Below are 7,962 nucleotides of genomic sequence, written 5' to 3' on the forward strand. Positions count from 1 at the left end.
CAACTTCTTGAGTCTGAAATTGATCAAACATACAATCAGAATGTATTGATCATTACTGGTGATTGAAATGCAAAAGTTGGAAGCAAAGAGGATAGGATCAGCAGTTAGAAAATATGGCCTTGGTGACAGAAACAATGCTGGAGATCACATGACAGAATTTTGCAAGACCAATGACTTCTTCATTGCAAATACCTTTTTAAACAACATAAAAGATGACTATACACATGGACCTCACCACATGGAATACACAGAACTCAAATTGACTACATCTGTTGGAAGAAACAGTGGGAAAGCTCCATACCATCAGCCAAAACGTTCATGGGCAGACTGTAGAACAGACCATCAATTATTCATATGCAAATTCAGGCTGAAGCTGAAGAAAATGAAAACAAGTCCACAAGAGCCAAAATATGACCTTGAACATATCCCACCTGAATTTGGAGATATCTCAAAAACAGATGTGATACATTAGACACTAATGCCAGAAGACCAGAAAAGTTGTGGGATGACATCAAGAATATCATACAGGAAGAAAGCAAAAGGTCATTAAGAAGACAAGGAAGAAAGAAAACACAAAAATGAATGTCAGAAGAGCTTCTGAAACTTGCTTTCCAGTGTAGAGATGCTAAAGCAAATGGAAGAAATTAGGATGTAAAAGAGCTGAACAGAAAATTTCAAAGGGCAGCTTGAGAAGACAAAGTCTTTGTATATGTGGATGCACACTTGTGTTTGAAGTGAGAGTCAAGTTTCAGTTTTTCTAATTGCTAATCAGTTGACTCAGTATCATATGTTAAAAATATTGTCATTTTCCCACTACTCTAATCATAAAGGGAAAGTTCAATAGATTGTTGTTGTTGTGAAGTGCCGTTGAGACAGTTCCGCCCCATAGCAACCCTGTATAGGGTTTCCAAGTTTCCAACTGACCTTGCAGTTCAAATGGCTTTGAAGCTTGGCGCATTAACCCACAGTGCCACACCAGGATTAGAACACACTAAAATTAAGAATTTCTATATACCAAATAAAGAATTTCTATATACCAAAAGACAGCATTAAGAGACTGTACAGGTAAATCAATGAAAGATATATATATATATATATATGCAATACATACAACCTACACACAAGAGTGTACCCACATATACAGATACACACAAGTAGAGATATACAGATCTCCAGATATACAACCTACATACAAGAGTGTATCCACATATCAGTAAGAAATTGGCAGAAAAACCATCCATAAGAAAAATGAACAAAAAGACTGGAATAGGCATGTCACAAAGGAGTATAATCAATTAGTCAATACTTATATGAAAAGGAGCTTAACCTAATTAACAATCATAAAGATCCAATGAAATACCATTAGACACCCATCAAGATAGTGAATGTAAAAGACTGACACTAGTGAGTCTTGGTAATACAGAGTGTAGAGTCAATGAAAACACTCAACTGCTGCTGCTGGGGGTGCAAGTGAGGGCAGCCATTGTAGAAACGACTTGGTATAAAGAAAATAATGACTGAAATTAACGGGACAGTGGTTACTGTTAGGGGAAATGTTGTTAAGTGCTGTTAAGTTGATTCTGACTCAGACGAGCCTGTATAGGTTTCCCAGGAACAGCTAGCTGGTGGGTTTGAACTGCTGACCTTGTGGTTCACAGTCCAATGGAAGCACACAAGGGGTTTCTGGAGACCCAATACAATCCCATTTCTTGGCCTATGATAGTGACAAAGGTTTTTAATGTGTATTAAATTAATGATGTATTCAAATTTGTTTTCTGTACCCCTCTGTATATATATGCTATATTTCAAAATAAAAGGTACTTTAAAAAGCAAAATTTGAAAAGAAAAAAAAAAAGTAAGTAAGATCTAGTAATACACTATCTAAGTGGAAAAAAAAAAAAAAAAAAAAAAAAAAGGACAAACCAAACCAAACCCACCGTCACTGGATCAGTTCTGCCTTATAACAACCCTAGAGGACTAAGTAGAATTCTCCATAGAGTTCCCAAGACTGTAAATCTTTACGGAAGCAGACTGCTACATACTCCTCTCACAGAGCAGCTGGTGAACATAGAAGATTAAAAATGAAAAGATGAAAACAGATAGCTAGCCAAACATGAACTAAAATAAAACAGTGGTGACTAGTTTAGCATCTGAAAATGGAAACTTTATGGCAAATAGATATATAGATATAGAGACAGTCCTGGTGTGGTGCTGTGGGTTAATGCATCAGACTGTAAAGTCATTTGAACTACAAGGTCAGTAGTTCATGCTCACTAGCTGCTCCTTGGAAACCCTATCCAGGGTCGCTATGACTCAGAATCGTCTCAACAGATAGAGATGGATGGATGGATGGATGGATGGATAGAGAGATAGATACATAGATACATAGATAGATGGTTGGATAGAGAGATAGATACATAGATACATAGATAGATAGAGATATGACAGAAAGAAAGATGTTATATACAGTTTAAAGAAAAAATGTAGTCAGAAAAATAAACTATAGAAACACATGTAACTTCAAATATATCAAGCAATTATGACTCATAGAATTGGAAAGAGAAACAAATAATGTGTTAAGTTTAGTTGGAGATTATAGCATACATTTCTCAGAACATAACAGATGTAAAGACAATAAGTAAAAAGAGACACAGCTGACCCAAATAAAACAGTACTAAATTCTGACTACTAGATAGATAGAAGTTTATACTCAAAAAACAGATAACACTCCTTCATTTTCATTTTCAAAAATTGACAGTGTACTAGACTCAAAAGTGCTGGTGGTGTTGTTTAGTGGTGTAAAGTCAGTTCGGACTCATAGCGACCTTGTATAGGGTTTCTGAGGAGTAGCTGGTGAATTTGAACCACCAACCTGTGGTTTTCACTTCTCCTGTCTTGATAAATTCATACTGATAAGTTCTCAAAAAATGGAAATGTGCTGGGTCTCAAAGGCAGCCTGGATAAATTCCACAAAACCAACTTAACACTGATTCTCTTCACTGGCTATAATGCATTAATTATGCAAATCAGTAATGAAAGTAAAGTTTAAAAAGTCTACATGTCTGGAAATTAAATCAAATAGCATTTTAAAGTCTTTGGATTAAAAAAAAAGAAATCACATAGGAATTCTGGGGGTCGCCATGAGTTGGAATCAACTTGATGGCAACTGTCTTTTTTAATCAACATTGAAAGCACTACATGTTAAAACTTTTAGGGACAAAATTAAAGCATTCTTAAAGGAAAATGTATACCTTAGATACATTTATTTTAAAAAAACAAGAACTCACAAAATTAGAAAAATAAAAAAAGACCAAACTCAATGAATACGTAGTTTTTTAAAAGGCAATAACCAATGAAATAGAAAAATATAGAAATATTTACAAAACCAAAAGGTTATTCTACTTTTTAAGAAACATAATAAAACTTTAGCAAGACTGATGGACAAATGGGTGAATGTAAGTATAAATCAAAACTCCAGGCTAGAGCTCTTAACTTGCCAATTAGTCTGTAGCTGTTAACCTTCAACTGTTCATTGTATACAGGTAAAAAGTTGGTGCAAATAAACAAACAATATAGAGAGGCTGCCTGGTAACCCACCTTGTCATCCTGTTCTGCTTAAAGATATAAACTAGTCTTAGCCCAATTCAAATTTTTTTGTATACATTGGTCAGTGAGGAATAAAATTCTAATAAAAATTGTACATAAATGATTGAGGAAATCAGATGAAATTTTCCCCTTAATTTATTCCAGGAACGATTACCTAACACTTCATGATTATCGTAACATAAGGGCAATGAGGTGGTAGTTGTGTGCTGTGGAGTCAGTTCCAACTCACAGTGGCCCCAGATGGAGTTTCAGAGACTGTAAATCTTTACGGGAGCGGAAACCTTCATTTTTCTCCTGCAGAGTGGCTGGTAGATTCACAGTCAACCTCGGGGTGAGCAGATCAACTAGCAACCCACCACACTACGTTCTCCCATCCTCTAGTCCCTTCCCCCTTTAAACATGCATGTCCAATTTTCTATGCTCACCAGAAGGGTTTTTTTACTGGTTTTTCACTTTTTTAAGTTTAAATTTATATTTGTCAGTCAATGGTACATAAGACACAATCTTAACTGTTTTATGTTTTCCAACAAAGAGCCTAATGTCTTCATCGCTCACCCCCACCATTTAAAAGGGTCATCCATTGGCATCATGTGGAAGTCCAGGAAAAAGGATGATTTTATAGCAAATAAAACTAAACAGGCCTTTTCTAGCTCCCACATTACTTTATTCCATCATTTCTGATTCACTTTTGTCCTCCTTCAATCGATTGCATCTCTCTCTTCTGTGGTCTTATCAATCATGTGACCCCATTTCTCTAACACAGGATCAGGTATATGGTGTAGGTTGGTCATTCATTCATCAAATATATATTGGATGACTATGTACTAGGCACAGTTTTAGGGCCTGAAGTCACATTATTGAACAAAATAGACAAAATGTTCTGCCCTTATGGCATTGATATTTTATGGTAGAAATGAACATATAGATGAGCTAAATGAATAATACATTAAGTAGGGATGTTGTTGTTGTTAAGTATTGTCAAGTCATTTCAGACTCATAGCAACTCTGAACAGGGTTTCTGAGGAGCAGCTGGTGGGTTTGAACCACAGACCTTATGGTTCACAGTGCTTATCCTACAGTGCCACACCAGGAGTCCTTAGATAGGGATAGTAGAGAAAAATAAGATAGGGAAATGTTTTGGAGGGTTGTAATATTAAGTACGTGGACAAAATTGTTTTTGAGGAAAAGGTGGTATTTGAATGAAGGTCTGAAAGCTGTGGCTATCCCCGAGTGGAGAAGCCTAAGTCTAGAGAACCTAGGCCATGGCCTTGAACTGGAAGTATACTTGGCATGCATAAGCAAAGTAAGGATGCCAGTGTTCTGATCCTGAGTAAATAATAGAAGTAGAGTAGTAGGAGAAGAGATCACAGGGATTACTGTAAATCGGAATATGTGTGTTCTTTTGAGCTACTGTTGAAGACTCTAACTTTCCTTACAGGGAAACAAGCAAGCTTGGCAGGGTTTTGATCTGACAAACACATTCATAACTCTGGTCTCAGCAATGAGAAGAGAAGCAAGGACATAAAACAAAGAATCACTTCTCAGGACACTGCAGTAATCCAGAAATCTAATCCTGGCTTGGGTCAAAGTGGAAGCAGGAGAGGTGGTCAGAAATAGATGGACCTCAGTCTTCTCTTCTTTTCCTCAATGAAGGAGTCACAAAAGAGTACATGAACCAGCTTAGGCTAATCAGGAAATTCTGCCTACGTCTTGGAAGAAACTTGTTCCTTTCCATGGCTATTTTAAGAAAAGAATGCAATGTAAACCTGGAGTTAACAAGGGCCATCTTGATTATTAACAGAGAGAATAGATGGAAAACAAAATCAAAATAGAGGAGAGCAGGGCCCAAAGAGAAAGACCTTGATATGCCACAAAATGCTGAGCCAGGCAAATGTATAAAGATGTATGCCTGACTTGTCTTTGCAAATTTTCAGAATTTCAAATACAGAATCCTAAAAAGTTTACAGTGGGAGGAGAAATATTATCTACAAAGAAGCATGAATAAAAATGACATTTGGTGTTTTCTCAACTGTTAAGCCTTGAATTACCTGATGACCCAACAATTCTATTGACACAAAAAATTTAAAACAAAGACTGAGACACATGCTAGCTGATATTCGTAGTAGCTATTTCCACAAGAGTCAAAAGGTAGAAGCAATCCAAGAGACCATCAACAGATGTGTGGATAAATGAATTTATTTTGAAAAGGAAAAGCAGAAGAACATCACATTTCTCATAAACAACATGGGATGCTAAAGGGTACTGAAGCAATGGCTTCAAAATTCTGAGTCAAAATAAACTGGTCTACTTCCGGCTTGGAAGTGGGAGAAGCAGACAGGTAGGAGAGGCTCCTTGCTGGAGGCACATGAAAACCAGAAAAGGTGCTTTCCTGAAGCAGCTCCAGAGTTTGGGATCTAATGTAAGGTGTGAGAGTCCGTTTCCTGTGCCCACTGGTGGATAAATCTGACTGTGGAAGAAAAGTATGGCAATTTCTGAATCGATTGGGATGCTCCCTGCAGGCCCCTTGGTCTGGGCTGAGATCAGAGGATGGGGCCACAGCCAAGCTGATACAGTGATACAGCACTAAAAGTCACAGAGCAGCATCTGGAAAGAGGTGTGATGGATTTTATACTTTTCTTTCCTCTTCTCCCCAGTTGCACCCTCACTGCCCAGCCGGACACCTTCAGGCAGATGGGAGTGTACCGCCAAAAGGGTTCAGCATTGTGCCCACAGTTTTCCCATGGCACAGTGAATAAGTCCCTGGGAGGAACCCCATTGGTTGGTCCCATGGGCTGATTCTTTGTCTGCTTTTTATGACATCTGACTCTGGGACTCAGCCTTAAAGTTGACCACGGCGGGACCCTTTATTCCTGCCTTACCTAGCAGGAAACAGCAGGTCTGACCATACAGCCAGACCATACATGCACCTTATAAAACCCCAACATAAAAGGCTAGAGCCAACACCAACTACTATATACAAGGACACAGCTATTTTGTAAATTATGCTGTGCATACACACATACCTAACTGACCTTCAGAGAAAAAAATAGTGGAGAATCTCCTCCATTCATTTCTCAATATCTATCTGCGCACCTCCATGGTGGTGACTAGAGGAGGGGCCTGAGTGACTGGACAACCTCACCCACCACCGGAGTTTTCTACTGTGCATGCACACTGACCTGTGCAGCAAAGGCTACTGGTCAGTCTGCTATGGTTTTAGTTTTGTTTTTGAGTGGTGGTTTTTGTCTCTGCTTTTATAGTGTTTCTGGTTTTGATCCTTTTGGTCTCACTTTTTTCCTGGGGTGGGAGCTTTTTCTCCCTACGATACTCAAGAAGAGACAGCAACCGTGGCCATATAGCCAAGCTATAAGCATACCCCATAATATCCCACTACCTGGACAAGAGCTAATACCAGCTGCTAGGCATTATATGTGAAAAGGGAAACCTATCTCCAGATTACATCCACCAAGAGACACTAAATAAGCTTAACAACACAGCAACATACATTCATTTAATCATTGAAAATGCACCTAACTACTGAAAATGCCAAAGAAAAAGCAACAAAAGATCTCAGCACATGTCCAAAAACTGAGACAAATGAGCTGGAGACATAGACTTCCCGTTAGAAGATGAGCAGCCTTTGGATCTGCCTGAGAAGGAAGTCAGAAGAATGATATGGAAACAAATTCAAATGATCCACAGAGGGGTGGAGGAAAATGAAAAAGTCAGGAAAGTGCTACAGGAGCAATCAAACAAGATAAATATAGCATTGGAAACAATTCAAAACCTGAAAAAAGAGGTTCAGATAATTAATAATAAAATATCAGAAATGGACAATACACTGAAGGGGCAAAAAAGTAGAATTGAAGAGATGGAAGCCAGAACCAGGTAGCTGGAAGACAAATCTCTCAATACTGATTGAAGAGCAAGCAGAAAAAAAAGATAAAAAAATAATAAATTGGTCCATAGATTTTTACAGCCAGTCAAACATACGATCAAGTACAAAAGCAAAATAAACATTCTCAGACTTGTGCATCTCTCATGCAACCTGTAATGAAAAGTATTTTCAGAAAATGCTTTAATAAACTAAAAAAGAAATATAATAAAAGGAAAACATGAGATGCCAGAAAGAAAGGAAGGTGTTATTAAGATTCAAGGACAATTGTATATATATGTGTTGCTAAGTGCCATTCATAACAACCCTGTATAGGGTTTCCAAGGAGCAACTGGTGAGCTTGAACCACTGACCATACTGACTCAGATGACTTTGCAGTCCAGCACATTAACTCACAGCACCACACCAGGACTCCATGTGTGTGTGTGTGTGTGTGTGTGTGTGTGTGTGTATATATATAT

Source organism: Chrysochloris asiatica, unplaced genomic scaffold (assembly GCF_000296735.1).
Source record: "Chrysochloris asiatica unplaced genomic scaffold, ChrAsi1.0 scaffold00117, whole genome shotgun sequence".
NCBI lineage: Eukaryota > Metazoa > Chordata > Mammalia > Afrosoricida > Chrysochloridae > Chrysochloris > Chrysochloris asiatica.